General features: G+C 37.7%; 1 protein-coding gene across 13 annotated transcripts in view; it reads right to left on the bottom strand.

Annotated features, from left to right (window-relative positions):
* dab1a (DAB adaptor protein 1a) overlaps positions 1-18,819 on the bottom strand; it is a 368,118-nt gene that overhangs the window by 132,116 nt on the left and 217,183 nt on the right. The window lies entirely within an intron of this gene.

Below are 18,819 nucleotides of genomic sequence, written 5' to 3'. Positions count from 1 at the left end.
TAAGGAGACTGGCTTAATTAGAGACACACATTTATTGCAGTATAACCTTAACCATATATTTTCTTCCTTATTCTCTGATAAATATAGTGAAAAAATATTACCTTTGGAATTACTTTCAGCATTGCCCATAATCCTCTGGGAGGCAGAGGGATTCATGTCCATGAACATGAATCAATAGATTATAGTTCGTTACTATATCATGAAATGCCATGAGACTGTGTTGGATGTTGAGTGAGGAGCCCTGGGGTGCAGTCATTGTTCCAATTTTTCCCAAAGGCGTTCCATAGGATTGCGGTCCAAGCTCTATAGCAGGGCGCATGTTTTGTGCACAAGGGCACTGTCATGCCAGAACAGGTTTGAGTCTCCAAGTTCAAGTAAAAAGAAAATGTAATGATTCCTCTCCCAAAGATATCATTTAAAATTGTGCTCCTCCAACTTTGTGGTAACAGTTTGGAAACTGGAAAAAAAAAAAAAAAAAAAAGACTGGTGTCCAAATACTTTTGTCCATATAGTGTAAATCAATTTCAGAGCTAGACCTAAAATAACAGACAGGTTTGTGTGAATTCTATGAAAGAGAATATGCATAAGGGTCAAGAGCATAGTTCGCGTCAAACATCACGATGAGAGCAAAAAGTGTGATTTCAGTGGCACTGTGCCAGAAAGGCTGGTTTAAATATTGCAAAAAACTGCTGCTCTCCTTGGAATTTCAGAACAGTGTATAAACTTTGCACAGCATGTGGAAAAAGAAAATCCTGTGTGCAAAGTGTCTACAGACTGAAACATTTTGTAGAGAAATCAGATGATGATATAACCAGGCCGATTTAAGTTGAAGAGATTTTAATTACAGATCTGACATTTATTTGAGCAGACTTTTTAGTTCTTTTTACTGATAACCCGCATATGCAATGATAGAAAAGGTGCAATATGACAACAAATAACCTAAACACACATTCATATAGTTTTAAAATCACAATAGTTAATTTAGACCTGTTAATTTAGTGTTGTTCTTTCAAATATAGTCACCTATCTCTCTTGTGTGTGTGTGTGTGTGTGTGTGTGTGTGTGTGTGTGTATAAAATGTGGAAGTACACAAAAACAGGAAAGCTTAAGAAGCAAGGAATGAATGCTCAGAAATGCAAAGAACTGGTTTCCAACAAGAATTAAACTGAGAACAGATGGACACAATCAGGAGATACACAAAAAGACAAGGAAAAATATACTATTCCAAAAAGGTAACAGTGAAAAAGAAAAAGAATACTCTGACTGCACATATGACAAAAGTTCTGGATAATGGATAGTGAAAATCACTTCAGGGGACTCCTGATGACATACATATTTCACATGTTTAATACATTCATACTTTAACGTTTGACATTTTCATGTATTTATTAACAAATCTAATCCTTCAGAGGCTTCCTCGCAGTGTTTGTAGTCCCAGGCAAGTATCTGCATTGCCTGTCTTTTAGCCATGCCTCGGTATTGTATGTAACAAACAACAGGAGCAGACAGCACACAAATGTTTGTTTTTTTATGTTCTGACACATTTAATTCCCTCCCATTGGGTATCATTGTTTATAATTAGCTTTTAAATACAATTCTGATCACATACACAAAAATATTAAGATTATACATGATGTTTCCATCATTAGACCAATCTTCTCAATGTCTAAGTCTCTTAAATGTGTGTCCTTGTGTGGATGCTTCGCTTGTTCTACAGAGTGTTCATAAGTTTAAAAAGACCCTGGGGCTCAGTACCATATCAGAGCTTTTAAGCGCTTTAAATTTAGTTATGATATGCTAATAATAGTGAAGCGAAATTAAGATGAAGTGCTTCTGGCGGGTATTTATAAGCTACTACTTATATGCATAAAGCCTAATTAAAGCCTTTCTGCCTCCTTCCAAGGCAGTAGGTTTTTTTTTTTTCCTGGAGAGTGTGATTACTCAGTTAGATTAGTCTTTGCCCTTAGATGTATGCTCGTCTAACTTCTAGACTTCAAGTCAAGCGTTGAATCATTGTCTTTTGACTGCAATTTAAACCATTTGTTCACACTCAATGCACACAAACACAAAGTAGAACATTGCAAGAAGTAATGTTCGTCCTACTCACTGCAAATTCAAGGACAAGTGTGTATACGTTGTGCATACATTCTGTGGGCAGATGAGTCCAAATCTGTCATTTTGGGCTCGGACAGAAGAACTTGTGTAAGATGGAGAACAGGAAAGATGTTAGCAGACTGAGTCACCCCACAGTCACACATGAAGGTGGAAGCAGGGAAGGTTGGAGACTTTTTCCAGGTGAAAGTAATAATGTCATAATGGCTACCATTCCATACTTCTTCCAAACTCAATGCAATTCCATCTGGACTGCTGCTTGTTGAACCTAACTTCACCATGCAAGAAAACAATGCCCCAAAGCATAAGTCCAAGCTCTGTAAACGTAAAAGGAGTGTTATCTATCATTGAATGACCTGCCCGGTCAACGCACCTAAATCCCATTGACCTGCTCTGGGATGAACTGGATCGAAAGGTCAAACAGAATCTTCAACTAGTGAAGAACACTTTTGAAAAGTTTAATAAGAGGCATGGCAAGAGTATTTCAGATAAATGTTCTCAACTACAGTAATACAGATATTATATGTAGTGACTGAAGTATGAGGCAAACTGTATGCTAGATTTTGAAACGAATGACACCAGTTATGCCTTTTTTGTAACTTATCTAACTAATCGGCCCATTAAACAATTCGATTTTGGAGGTCATCACTTCCTCACACCCTTTACAAAGTGTCCACATGCTCTCTGGACATCTGGGCCATATTGCGCCTGTGTCTTCTTGGACTGCAGGATCAGGCAACAGAATCATCTTGATGAGGTGCCAAATATGCCACGAGGCTCGATGGGAAACCAAGCAGAAAACGAAAAGGCATGTTGACCAAAGCAAAGTCAATGAGATTTGCCAGACCTTGGAATCTGCACAGCTTTTTGACCTTTTTCCACCACATTCCAGTTGGCTATGCAAAAGAAAGTACACTCTTCTCCTCTTGCTACAGATGGCTGCGTCTCGCTTTGAAAAAGGAGGTAAACGAATGGATTTTGAAACACGTCCAAACAACCCCCCTGCAACCCCCAATACACACACACACACACACACACACACACACACAACCTGAGGTTGGAGTATTGGAGTAGCTAAAAAATTCGAAGGTATTTCCAGAATGCTGTGATAGCACCTTTTTCCATGAATACTGCATGACCGTCCTTAAATGGAAACTCCAGCCACTGGCACTCAAAGGATAACAGGAAAGATACAAAGTGACACAAGAACCAACTAGATTACACAGATGTTAAAAACAAAGTCTTGGGGTCTTTTCTGCATTCAGAATGGACTCAGACAGATCAAAAAGTGTGACTTCTGTTTTCAGTGCTTGCCTCATTCAGATTCAACGATCAGCATGGGTGTCTCCCTTCCCCTTATTCCTTTTACTTTCATTTTCTATGATTTTTTTTCTAGCTTCTGGTCCTTGACAGGGACAAATGCTTAAGTAAGAAACTTCTGACCAAAAACTTCTCTCCTTACTCAATGAGATTAATAACATGAATCCTAACCCTTACTCTAGACTATAGTATGCAGCACAAAAAGATAGAGTCTGAAGAATAGTATGGCAGAAAAAAAAAATGAAGAGAATAGAGTCAGCTGGAATGACTGCAATATATTTTTGCATACTCTCTAAAACATAAGCTACAAAAAATACACTAGACGAATAGTGAGTGCAGGCCATTCCAAATGCTGTCTCTTCTATAGTGTCACTTTGGTGTGAATACTTCCGTCTGACCGGCATTATACATCAAGCAGATCATTGCTTAATAGCTTCAAAAAAATCCATTAGTTTAAAAAAATATTTTCTATCATACGAGTTGGTTTTATGCAAATTTACATTAAAGGAGACTCACTAATATCAAGCAGAACTGACATACCCCAAGTCATATGCTTAATAGAAGTTCTATATGGATTGCATTGTCAGGTTAAAATACATATTTTCTTTTCAAAAGCACCTACAAAGACAAATAAAATGTCATGAAATTTGGCCATTTTACATTAATAACATTAGCCATTGGACAATTAGGAGAAATGAAAATGTATACTTTGTTCCTTTCAAGTAGTAATTCACGAGTAATAGCCTTTATTCAGGAAAAGCTAAAGAAAACAAAGGTTTTCTCAACTATACGTTGGCAAATGGAGTTGGCAAGCATAACATTACACACCCACCTGAGGGAATCACACAAAAAATAAACTATATAAGTCTAGGAAAGAATGGCAGAATAGAGGTGAACTTGAATTAGTGGATCATGAACTTTGAATTTATGTTAATGGGTGTTATAAAATTTTTGTATAGTAATTATCATGAAATCGATCAAACATGACAAAATGACAATACAACTTTTAGGCCAGCTGTGCCTACAGACTAAACCGAGTAAATAACATGGCTGCCTACAACAGAAAAAAACAGAAATACAGTGTATAGTTATAGTTAATAAGTATTTCCTTTAGATCAAATAAAAGTAAAACATGTAGGCGTCTATTTTGTGGGTATTTTTTACATTTTTAATTTTCAAGTCAAATGCGACAATGCGTTATTCAGACCTGCAAATTACTATTTACGAGGTAAATCAAAGGGGTCATTGATGTGTTGTTGTTTTTAGTTATGGGCTTTTGCTTTCCACTTTACTGGTATTTGTCATTCATCAACATACACTCATGACTGACAGTGATTACAAATGTTTGTAAAAATGGTGGGAATTTTTCTTTTCAGTTTGGCAAACAAAACATTTCCACTGATCTTGACTTTATCATTGCAGGCCTGTTTTCACAGTGATTATTTGCTTCAGAATTGCAATTTAAATATTGTATACAAATCTTGTATACAACATGTTTACATTATTGCAAAATAGGAGACAATAAGCGCATCACTTTTATAGTTCTCATTAATAATAGCTAATGCGTATTATTTTCATTTAAACAGCTGTCCCAGTTGACAATTTAGGAAAAAAGTAGAAAAAGTAGACAAGTAGGAAAAAAGACAACAAAAATTTTCATTCTTTTTTTTTCACATATTACACCTTTCCAGTAGGTGACATGAGTAAAGGAGACCAGGGTAAATAGACCCTGTTTGTGTGTGGAGAGAGAGAGAGAGAGAGAGAGAGAGTGTGTGAGTGTGAGTGTGTGAGTGTGAGTGTGTGAGTGTGAGTGTGTGAGTGAGTGAGTGTGTGAGTGTGAGTGAGTGAGTGGTGGTGAGTGAGTGAGTGGTGGTGAGTGAGTGAGTGAGTGAGTGAGTGAGTGAGTGAGTGAGTGAGTGAGTGTGTTCTGAGAGCCCCTGAAGAGAACATTGGCTCATCTCTATCTGGGCCACCTGCTCTGCCACTCCAGACAGCAGCCTGAGGGGCAAGAAGACACAGGAGCCACAAGCAAGCCAAGTGGATTCTTCCACACTACATTTCTTTATCCTCTTTACAAACCACTCCTTAAACACTCACACACAGTCACACACACACACACACACACACACACACACACACACACACAGAGCCAGATGGCTGGAAACTGCTATATTTTTCAGAGAAGATGCTTTAACTGCTCCTGTTACCTGGAGCTCTGCTTTTCAGACATACCTGTACATGTTGTCTGTAATATTCTAATTGTATATATAAATCCACTTCCCTTAACTTTGGACGAGGGCTATACCAAGATGAGCGGCAACATGCTTTCATAAACCTCTAAAGCAAAAAGAAAAAAAAAGATAATGCGTCAAAATGCCCTATATTTCCAATCTTCCTTTAATGCAACCAAACAGGACCAACTGGGACACGAAGAAGCAGTTCATCATTGTGATGAATGTGAGCTAGAACAGCTATGCTACTTAATATAGTGTCTGCTTCACCTATTTAAACTGTTCTTTGTCGCTATGTGCTCATCGCTAACCTTATTTAAAGCATATGGGCATTCCTGAAAAACAGATTCTGTGCATATGCTGCTGTGCACTGTGGAATACAGTAGTGTGAGAAAAGAGGAGCAGATTATTGGAAAGCGTGTGTGTTTTAGAGTTTGAGCTGTGCCGGTATTGAAAGAGAGCTTCTGTGCTGAAAGGCAATTAGTCCCACCTGGGTGTGTAAAGTGGAATGTGTGTGTGCGTGTGCGCGTGTGTGTGTGTGTGTGTGTGAATGTGAAGTACAATTTGTCTCGTTAATCTGCCATGAGGGTAATTAAATGCATGGTAACACCTGGAACCGGCAAACCTGCCTCCAATCACCTGCCTGTTCATCTTTACTCTGCAGCACAACATGTCCACACAGAAACTAGGCTTGGATTAAGAATTAAAAAATAATGCCTGATGGCATTTTTATATCTTAAGACTGCACTTATAATGGAAAAGCCACAGTTACACTAGACTTTCAGCAGGAAAAAAATTACAGAATTTGCCTGCTGAAAGTGGTATCTTAAAGGTTAAGGCTCTGGTTACTAATACTACCCCAGAATCACCAAGCTGCTACTCTCAGGTCCTTAAGCAAGGCCCTTAACCCTCTGTGCTCAAGGCGCCCTGTACTATGATGTACCCTGTGCTCTGACCTCAACATCACTGGTATATGCGAAGGAAGAATTTCACTGCACTTTGATGTTTCTGTGACAAGCATAAAGCACCTTTTACCTTATATGCAGCAAAATTGCAATTTTTTTCTTTTTTTGAAAATGTTAATTTTATATTATATTGCAGTCATTATAATCAGTGTTATAATCATTATAATCAGTCATGCTGTATATGAAGTGAAGTGTGACCATGCCATTATTCACTAGGTATTAAGAAGCTCAAACTTGTGTTTCAAAAAAGAAATTAGGCTTGTTAGAACTGACTTTTTTCATAGTGTGTGCATGTAAATACCTTCATTGTGAGTAGTTGTGATGTATTACCATGCATGCATTACCATGAATGTCCACCTTGAACTACCCTGAAATGCGCAGTTTTATTCAATGGGTTTGGTATAATTTTCACTAAAACAAAAAGCAAGTGAATGGGATATAAAGAGTGATGTATTTCCTTTGTTAAATAGCCAATAGCATTTTGCTCATAGCCCTGGTTAATCTGTGCTTAGTATCATGGATGCTAATTGGTAAAATTATTGTCTGGAAAATGTCCATGACAAAGGTGTTAACTATAATAAATACCTCCTTCTTCAAGATGAATGAATCCTTTAATATCTTACAGTTGAAAAACCAAATAAAACATACATTCAAATCAAAATTGTTTCAACAACCCATGCTTGTATATATGCTTTTCCTTGCACAACAACAATGTTATTATGTTGGGGGCAGGACACTTCAGGTTCTAGAGAAAATTGATTTAGACACAAAATCTGATGGAAAAGCTGAAGTACAAAAACCAAGAAACGATTACATTTTTTATTTGTAATGCTACTAGACAGAGCCTGTACATTTTGAATGCATATATTTTCTTTTGTCATTGTTTTGGGGCAGACGAGTTTATAGATAACCTTAAGCCTAACATATCCACATGAAGAAAAAGCAACAAAACATTAATTTACAAAGGACCATGGATACAAGGTGTTTTCCCAACTTGTGCTAAATATTCACAGAATAGACTGCCAATCTTCCGTGACCCTGTACAGGAAGTGGTTACTGATGAATAAATGAATAAATTCATAAATGAAGTCACTGAACACACAGCCGACATTCGAAACTAACATTTGTTACGCTCTCTGGACTTACAAGCTTCTTATATTTTATCGTACCCTTGATATTAATATCAACCTTTTGTGTATAAATGTTGCCTTGATTACATAGATCACATGACAATATGTAATCTTTTAGGAATAAATTAATTTATTGTAATACAATCGCTGTCAAATTTTAATAACACTTATCCATTTCAAAATACAATTAATTTTTCCTTTGTTCTATCTTCCACTCTAATTCTGCTCATTCTGTTCTCAGCGGCCGTTCGAACACTCCAGCTCTTCAATTCTTGTACTGAAATCTCTAAAGAATAAAAAGAATGCTTTATAGAGGATAGCATTAGGTCAGCTCTCTCTGCGAGTTTACCCATAGACAGAACATATAGGTGATAATGTAGCTTAGTTTATTGAATGTAATCTTGTTACCAATGTTGTTTGTTACTTATTGCAGTTGCTGAAAAGTACTATTATGGCTCTAACTATCCAAACCTGTCGTTTCACAGAGGCTCGGAGGCTGATCTTCGCAGCGATTAAGATCATTAATCTTCATTCGGTTTCAAGTCTGCCACCGCACTTTCAAGACTTCCAAGCTAAAGCTCACAGAGGGAGGCGAAAGTGTTCAGCACAAATTCAACTACAGCGCTTTGGCTCTGATCTTTAGCACGCTCAGCCAACTTCAAAGTACCCTGAAAGAAAAACCAACCTAAAACCACACACTGTATTTAACGAACCAGGTCGGTTCTTCAGGGCTGCTGTGCAACACCAAGTTCTCCTGCTTTGGTCTTTCATAGTCATCTAATATTGCTTGCTTTGTTATAGCTGGCTGAAATCCAGGCAACAAGGACACACGAGCAAAACTAAATTATGTTAAATGAGAAATGGAAGAGGCAGGCGGCATTATTCTAAAATGGTTCTCGTTGGAAATACATCACATGGACAAGCAAATGGAAAACAAACAGCAAGGTAAATTGCTAATGGATGGTTCCAGCACTTTTACCTTATTAGATTTTTTTCCCATGCTCGCTCATGTAGAAGGTTAAAGGAAGGAGATAACGTGAAATGGATTGAAAGATAGAGAAAAAACTGTGTGGCTATTTTATATCAGCTAGTTTCATTCAACTTGGAGAAGACAAGTTAGCCATGGCAGGAGACATGCAGGCACAGAGACACACACCACACACAAAACTTATGCTAGCTATTGTTCCCTTGCTGAGGCTGCAGATAGGACCACAATGTATACAGTTGTCTGACTGCTTAATATGTGTCTCTGCTTTAAATTACATTGCAAAAAACCTGAATGTCTGAGCTTAGAAAGATAGGAGAAAAATGACAGGAGAAGGTTCTATTTAAACAGTAGTTATTCGAACTGTATAGAAATGTATCTAGTAGTAGAATGCATAGATACAGACACCCACAGACACTCCCAGACACCCAAATTCACACTTGTTTAACCCTGCATTATTTCAAATAGCCAGCCCACACTGTATATGTAAAATAAATGAAATAAAACATTGAAAATGTGCATGAATGTAGTCTACTCACAGAAAAGGTATAACACGCACAAATTCTAGAACAAACTGTAAAACTGTGCTGCTGGGAGCAAGCTATGTTTTAAAAGAAGCAATTGCTTGATAGGTCAAGAATGGGGCCCTTTACATAACACTTTATTTTAAAACAGGAATATTGTAGAAATATTGTTTTCTTTCAAAGTGTTTATGGGTTAAGAAAAAAATAGTGCAAAAACTGCCATTTACACCCACTCACACTACACCACATTTGGTCTGATTCTCTAGCAATACTCAACTGGAATTTCTCATGCACCACCTGCATGTTCAAAGCCCAAGTCACTGGTTGTCCAAACAATTATTAAAGACCAAGCTCTTAACCTAGACATAAATGGGTCTCTTAGTCCCAATATGAATCAGTACAAGCATTTATTTATTAATAGTGACTTCAAAGCACTACTGTAAGTCTCTCTGCTAAATGCTAAATATAAATATTTGTATCACATTTATCAAATTTTACAATATGCCCTTCGAGCAGGGTTGCCAGATTCCTTATCATATGTACTGGAGAAATATTGCAATCAAAAAGGTTCATAACTGTTAACTTGGGTCCCACAGAAAAAATGCATCTACCTTTTCAGTGGCTATTGTGAAGACTTCTGTGCATTGTTTTTCAGAACTGTAGTTCAGGTCGGAATTTTACTGGTTACTACCATTCATACTATGTAACAAATGATCTTTGGCTAGTTGATATTTTACACACTTTTGGCTAGTAGCACCTAGTCGAAGCTTTTTGGTAAGCCGTCTTTAATTAGAAGAAAATACAAAACTCAGCCTACACCTACCATTTATATACTTATTAAATTATGTCATATCTAATGCTTGGTATACAGATAAAACAATATAGCTGCTCTATTTAACAATATAATGCATGCTCTATTTCCAGCATGCATGTAGTCATTTTGGTTTGATAAAGAACTAGCAAAATAAAATAAAAAGCCATGTTTACTATCTAAATTTGTGTAGATTAATTCATTTTGTTATGATATTATTAATGTTGTTTGTGCCCTCTAAAGACATAAGAGAAAAAGCTTATAAAAGAAATGACCACCCCTGACAGAAGAGGGTGCTGGGTGCAAGATCATACTGCAAGCAGCATCTGTTTCTTTTTGCAATTCATTTTGCTTTAATTTAATAAATGATTATTATTTATTATATTATTTTAATTTAATTTAATAAATGATTTACTTCCTCAATCAGCCTCTGGATGTACGATATTTATGCATTTAAACTAGAGGTCAACATATTCATTGGTTTTGATAATTAATCAACATTGATAGTTTATTGCTGGAACTATCAGCAAAAATCTACTCATAGTTTTTCCGGGTAGCGTCCGTTGCTTGAGCGCTGTCATTACGAGTGCGACCTCTAAAGGTGAATCACTCAAGCCACATGCTGTATCTTTTTACACATAGGACTGCATGATTTTTTATATAATTATATGTATTAATATATGAGAATCAAATGTATTTAATTCAGCACATTCATGATTCAGTATTTTTTACTTTTTTATTTTTTTAAGACTTTTTAAGAACATATTTGGATAGTTGCACTTTGGTTGCTGAATAATATGCTACACAAATAAAAACTCTTCTTTATATAAGAAAAAATATTATTATTATTGTTATAATAATAACAATAATAATAATATTATTTTTTTCTTCTTTATATAAGAAAAAATAATATTATTGTTATTATTATAATAAATGATCAATTATTTATTTTCAATGTGAAAACAAATTCTAGCAGCACCATATAACACTAGGTGGACATGGGCTTAACCAGTAACCACTGATATACTGGAATAAAGTCAATCTTTTTCATATTGGAGGTTAAACTATATCTGTTACTGGCCGTTCTATCAAATTTCTCAAAGCCATAATAAAAAGTGGAGGTCATTGAGGGTGAAAAGTTCAATGATTCATTCATTGTGGGCTTAAACTGTAATTCAACTGAATTTAATGTGACCATCGATGACAATCAGGCCATTTTTCACTCCATTTCTTTTACTCATTTACTCATAGTCTCACTCACCACTCTTACTCACACACTCTTCTTTGCTCATTGTGTTTTGTTCCAAATCAATAGTTTGCAGAAAAACATGGTGTGAAATATAGCAGCATTTGATGAGCTTTATCTATATAAAATTGTAATAGTTAAAAATGCAGTGGACTGTAACAGGCACACTGATGGAGTTTTAAGTTCCAATACTAAAGTGGAGATCTCAGTATTAAAACAGTGGCAGAAAAAGGCGAGCCATGAGCTCCGGTTGAATTATACACTAATATAAACATGTGAAACCCCCCCGTGATGCTATCGCCCTTTATACAGAGCCAAGCTCTTGGCCCAAATTGCCTCCTCCCATCTAGACATGCCTGCCAGGGCAAATTACCCAAACACTGGCACACTGAGACAATAATAACAGCTCTACTCAAGCAAACACTGTTACACAGATAATGATGCACACACACACACACACACACACACACACACACACACACACACACACACAGGGTCATCAACATGTTAAAAACGAGTTATCTTCATGGTCCACCTTATTAACATAATTTTGCCCCTCAACCATCTCCCCCGCTACATCGTTTCAAGTCAAATTTCACACACACCCACACCCACACCCACACACAGCAAAATATCAATGTACATCAGTACATTGTTCATCAAAAATCTTGTTTGTTTTATGTGAATATAGAGTCACACTAATAATATGCACAGTTTTCTCAATCCACACTACATTGTAAAAAAACAGCATCTTTGAATTTTTTTCACTGCATTTAAACACCAAAAAGAGCTCATGGGGACATTAGGCTGTTTGTTTTTTTTCTTCAAAAAAAATGCAATTCTGTTGAACTTTTATCGCATTTAACAAATTCTTCCAGTCAACCTAATTTTGGTTTAATGAGTTTAGGATTAAGTGTAGCACAGGGGAAATGGAAAGTCCTAACAAAGATAGCAAGACTTGTGTACATGTTTATGTACAGTATAATCCCAATGTTTAATCCCAGTCTTTACTGTGCCAGAGGTTTGAGAAAGAGCCCGTCAATATGGAGAGACTCAATCTACACTGTTTTTGTTTGTCCTCGTCTACTACAGATTACTTTTAGAGAATACTTGAACTCTGGTCATAAGACATTTCTACATCAGAAAAGGGCATTCTGGCTTTTGATAAAAAAAGGGAAAAAAAAAAAAAGTCTAGACAGATTCAGTGGAGCACCACCTTTCACAAAGAAGCCAAATGATCGGAGAAAACCTTCAATTCATAGGACCAAAAAATAAATGGAAGATAAACCTGAAGTAAAATAAATTAAATTATTGTCTGTGATTCTGCTAAAAAAATGAGATGTGTTTAAAGAAATAGAAAGAAAAAGATTCCACATTTATACCTCCTAAACTCCACTCTTCTGGGAAGACATTTCACTAGATTTTGTAGAGAGGTTTTATGGTCTTTGGCTGCAGCCTTTGGTTGGCATTCCAGTTTATCCCAAATGTGTTCAGTCAGACTGAGGTCAGAGTTTCTGCCAGACACTCAAGGTCTTCCACTGCTTCACAAATCATTGTCATCATGGATTTTTACTTCCAGTGTAGGGAATCTGTTATAGCATAGTGGCAACATATGTGTCCACATATGGGTGTGGCCTGATAGTGTATTTTTTGTCATCTGTCAAAGTTTGTAAAAGTGCAATGACTTTACAAATAGGTCGAAATATTAAAAATGCATTTAAATATTATGTCCATATTAGTCCACCTCTAATGCATATTCTTTTTATCTCTATCTCCGAGGCACCATTCATTTCTGCATTTTTAGAGAAACAGGGTCTGGCAGCTGTGGCATATTTATACTGCTGGCCACACACACACACACACACACACACACACACACACACACACACACACACACACACACACAAGCACAAGGTTATAGAATGGCCGTGTGTGTCTAAACTTGTCTGTATTGCCGAGATGGAGAGCGGGAGAGGCGTAGTTATCACAGTGAGAGGAAAAAAAGCATCCTCTCACGTATCTCACACTCACCCTCTCTCTTCATTCCTGCTTCTATCCTGATGTATACACAGTCGCATCCCTCTCTGGCCGAGGTGATAAGGGGGGGGGGACAGATCAAAAGATGGAATTCCCTCAACCAGTGGGAATGAGAAAGCAAGCAGAGGAGAGTGACAGGGTACAAGTGAGAGCAAGTGTGAGTGGAAAAGAGTTATTTCCAACCAAAGTTGCAGCAGAAGGGAACATAAATGCAATTGCGCTGGAGAAATGTGCTTTCATCCTGATCAAAGGCGGGGAGTAGATTTCCCAGGCATCTATTCAAAAGGCAGTATTAGCAGCCAGCGTTTGTGGGACTAAGAGCTTAGCCAAGAACAGGGCTGCTGACACGGGTGAGAAATCACACTGCCACAGCTCCAGCAACACAGCGCCATCCGAGATTGGCCCTGAATTCACTAGCAATCAAATCGGCTCGGAAAACCCCCTGTTGAGCAACACACACTGACCTTGCTGACAAACCTGATCTCCTCTGCTAAAGCTCGGCCCAGTTCACCATTGCACTATGGAGAGGAATGCATACACAAGCATGTCCACACAAATCAAAATTATTTTTTATTAACTGGATTTTAAAAATCCACATCCAATTGGAGATTTGTATAAATTACCTGCAGAAAGGCTCATAACTGTGACACTGTTTGAAATTTAAATTGAGCTAAAAAAAATGTAAAAAAATAATGCTAGCAGGCCACCATTTGGATTTTCATGTTGCTGAGCAACATGATGTTCATTTGCATATCTTAAATATTTGTAAATAAAAATCATGTGCAAACCTTGCTTCAAATAAATATAAAAGATTCTTAAAAAAAAAATAAAGTAATTGTTTTTAAACAGGAGTTTAGCTTGATGCTATTCTTAGCTGCTGCTTTATTTATACTAGCATATGGCTCTGTTCCTGCATAGAGTAGCATTTTTCTCAAAAATAAAAAAATCAATCCTTTTAAACAAAATGCTTTTAAAACACCCTAACTGAATCCAACACCTATGCTCTGTTATATGTTGAAAAAAAGGCTGTACAACACACTAAGAAGCTGTGTTTAAATGTACACAAATGTATCTTCACAAATGTAGCTCATTTTTCCTGACAGGGTTTTATTGTAGTTTATATCACAGTCGAATGCCCAAAACTGATTGGTCATAAGGTATGAATTATTTTTGTCTGAGATGCTCCACAAGTTTAACTATGAACTGCTAAAGTGCTTGACCTTTCCTAAACATTGTAATCTTTGACAAATTGCTGTGGCATAAGCGGAATAACACAGTCCAGTTCCTGCTGATTATACAAAACTGATGCACTGCTGCCTGGGATGCATTATTTTCATATAACAGTAAAGTCTCTCTTGTATGCAACAGACTTAAAGATGACCCAGTCATCAGATGGTTCATAAGTGGCACTGTTTAGAATGCTGCTTTATTTTGATATTGATAGCCAAATGGCTATTTTATTACTTTTTAAATTTATATCAGAGTTTTAGCGCAGGGGAGCATTTGACAGACTCCACAGTCAGGTGCTCACATGCCAGCATCAGAAATCTGGATTGGAACAAATGGAACAAAACCTGATCCTGCGTTGTTGAGAGCGTGCGACAGATAAAAAGAAACAGAGGAACAGAGAATTTATATGTTCATGCATCCAAGAGTCTATTTCTCTCTCCAATCATTTAGCTATCCATCAACCATCGTCTTTCATTTATCTCACCTGACTGTGCTCCGGCACAGACATCTAGCCACAGAAGCTCGTTTCAGGCTAACCTCATACACTCTGTGTAAAAGCCATCGTGACTGCTGCCTCCCGCCTCCACTCTGCATCCCACTCGCTCGACTATTGAGAAATGCAGCCTTTTCATTTCAGCTGCTTAATGGGAGCAGAGAGAGGCCCACGCATACTAAACAGCTCTGAAGCAGAACCCGACAGGGCACCGCAGAGAGGTCTCAGCTCGGATCGTACTCGCTCACGCCTTGTGTGTAAATGACAATAAGAACCGGCTTTAAAAAAAGAGAATGTAAGAACAGAACTAATTAAAGACAATTCACAAAGTCAGAAAGGAATTGTTCTTTCAAGCCGATCTCCTTTGGGAGCTATTTAGTTTTGTAGACATCCTGCTGCCTATGAGATTCCTACTAATTCTTAGGAAACAAAAGTAAGTAGCACAACACTGTATGCTTTTGTACACTACTATAAATGGCCCATGTCCTTAGAGACAAAGTTAGACGTTTTAATTTGCTTTATTTGTCATGTGCCTTTCTGGGAGTTGCATCCAAATGTCAGAAGAAAGTGGATTATACAGTTGTGTCCCAGAGCAAGGCATACATATCATTTGGTGACTTCCAAATACTTGCTCATTACCAAAAGCTTGCCTTGAGAAAGACAGGTCCAGTGTGACTATATGTATGAAGGCAAATGTGCATGCTAGAAGAAGAGCTTTAAGTCAATGCGCTATGACTGTTACAAATGCTGCATTTCGGCTAACGCACTCCACGTTTGTTATTTTGCATGCAGGACATGCATCACGGACTGCATTATCAACCATTGACTTTTTGTCTTAGCATTTCTTCCCTATTCTTCTTAAGGGGACGATTGGAGGCAGTAGAGCAGAGCATTCCTCCATACCGCAGTGACAGATGTGGTGAGGTGAGGGAGCGTGAACAGAGAGGGAGGTTAGTTATTGTTACTGATATATATATATATATATAAGTGTTTTGTCTTTGGATCAACAATGCAATGTACATTACAAAAGATTTTGCAGCATAAGAGGCTACACAAAAAAAGAGTAGACAGATGAAAAGGAAAGTGTGTGAGAGAGAGAAAGAGAGAGAGAAATTGTTTTAGAAATGTAAACTGTACAAATGTTGATGATCTCAAATGTTAATAATAATAAACTGCTATAATAAAAAACGACAACCAATTGTGTTTTGCATTTCTTCCTCCTAACCATACCGAAATGAAACCGATCCGTGAATCGAGGTACATTCCGAACCGTAAAAAAACATTTGTGTACCGTTACAGCCCTATATGTCACCCTACAGAGTAACAGCAACACCATGGTGACAACAGTGCATTTCATAACCGAGTGTCAAAAATACAACTAATTACACAACATCTAGTTTTGAATATTTCAGAATATCCATCCTCACTGACACTGCTCTCCTAACAGGAAATGGCAATTTTCAGAGTGGAAGTCTTACAACAGCAACTACTTCAGAGCAAATATTATACATAGTAATATCTCATTTTTTTCTATAGAACACACACTACCAGCACTAAATCTAACTGTCACTGAATTTCAATTTCAAAAACTGTAAAAAGTGCTGAAAAAAGCGAACCATAAGATAGAAGAAAATATTGTTCATGAAATAAATGATAAATAAATTCAGTACTTGTTGCTCTCTCTCTCTCTCTCTCTCTCTCTCTCTCTCTCTCTGTATAGTTTTATATCTTGGTGGTTTAGGTATTGTTCAATAGTAAGATGTGTGTGTACAGTATGTTTGTATGTGTTCTTGGTTGAAACAAGAGAACAAAGTAAGAACAGTTCAAACCCATCTATTGTCTCCACATGTGACAGTGATGCACACTTTTTCAAAAGAAACAACAGTGCCTCTTCAAATATAAAGCATGCAAAATAAATATAATATTAAAAACAAACAATGGCCAAGGTTGTAATTGCAGCAGCTAAACCTCGACCCAGACTCCAGATGCTAAATGAGTATTTGTCCTTTGTGAGCTGCCACCACCTGGATGAGGGCATGACTTTAGCACTAATTAGGAAGAGCAGATAATGTCACCCAGAACTGACAGATCGATATGGAGGACGGGGAACACTAGTCAATGCCTTCGCTTTGAGTGGGACAGATTTCTGAGATTGGGCATTCCCCTGCAGATTAGGAATCCCCTGGTGCATGTCATCTACAGGGAATACTGAATACATTCAGTAAAAATATTATCCTTGGGGTCAGAGAGATGCAGTTGATCCAGAGCCTATTCAGGGAACACTGGGAACACATTTTTACACTCACTGGCAATTTATAAGCCAATCTGTCATATTTATGGAGGCGGGAGAAATCGAGAGAACTGAGGCGAAATCCATGGGTAGAACATGTGAAACTTTGCATAGATTGTAACGATCCTGTACGGCAGCAACATTACCTGCTACAACGCAATGTCACAACAAGTTAGATTAATAGCTTATTAAATTTTAATGCCTGCACACACACACACACACATCTCAGGAAAGGCTGTTATTCAGATGAAAAGTTAAATCATGTAGATTAGATGCAGGGAAGCACTCCAGTAAAATGTACATGAAAGAGGGTTCTTCAAGACCACATCTTGGAGTCTGTGGTGTCTCAAAATAATATACTTTTGACTGGCATCTCATTTGAGCTCAAGCAAATTCCAGTCTTTGCATCTGTCACTGCTTTGGAATAGTCTGCTTTATTTTTTTGTCTACCATTTTCAAGGGAGGAGTGTTCATTCTTATTTTATCTTGCTTTATAAATGACTGTTAATAAGCAGGACAGGCAAGTTTTAGTCATGCTCCAGGTTCTGAAAAGAACAGCATGGATCAAAACAAAATCCAACCTTGTTTTCCTCAGTTCTCGGGCTCTAGGAAAGCAGCCGGAGCTCATTAGCCGACTCTTTGCTTTACTCGCTAATGCAGCAGAAACAATTCCTCGCACGGATCCCCACTTTTGGTTCTATAAAGCCCCCAAAAAAACCAAAGCCCAGCTTGTAAGGATGACTAAATGAAGCCAGTATGGATAGCAAAACAATGTTGGCTTTGTAGGCCCTTACACACTGTTCCGCGTCTCCATGGACACACACTGTTGCCTGCTGGGACTATTCAGGCAGAAGGGGATGCCTTCCCGCCGACACACACTCAAAAGTCCGGAACACAGAACCCACGCTCGACGCGGGAACCCCATAGTGGTCTGCTTCTGTCGATCGCCAGGTGGTGTGTGAGTAGGCCAGTGTGCCAACAGGCAACAACTGGCATGATGCCACCTCTGACTGGATCAAGACACTCTATTCAAACACACCACCTATAATAAACTCTGCAATGAGGGCACTTGTAAAGAGGCAGTCTAATACAGAGCACAGATACATGTGGACTGATAAAACAGCTAAAAAAACTATAAAACGGGTCTACCATAAATGAAATAGAAATCAATAAATAATTATTATTGTAGAACGTGTCCAAAATGACTGAAATGGTCATCAGCAACACTCCAACTAACCCATGATTATCCTTCGTGGTGTTAAGTCTGCCTCTACGTATTGATTTAGGCTAAAATAGCCTAAGGCTAAAGACATAAGTGCTTATGACAGTCTGTTTCCTTGGTGTATTATGATTACAGCCATGGACAAACGACTTGCCAATGACGGGAAGGTCAATGTGCAATGCGCATCAGGTCTCATCATCACGGTACTGACCTGGGACTGAGA

Source organism: Silurus meridionalis, chromosome 23 (genome assembly GCF_014805685.1).
Source record: "Silurus meridionalis isolate SWU-2019-XX chromosome 23, ASM1480568v1, whole genome shotgun sequence".
NCBI lineage: Eukaryota > Metazoa > Chordata > Actinopteri > Siluriformes > Siluridae > Silurus > Silurus meridionalis.
This window is presented reverse-complemented; position numbering and strand designations above follow the sequence as displayed.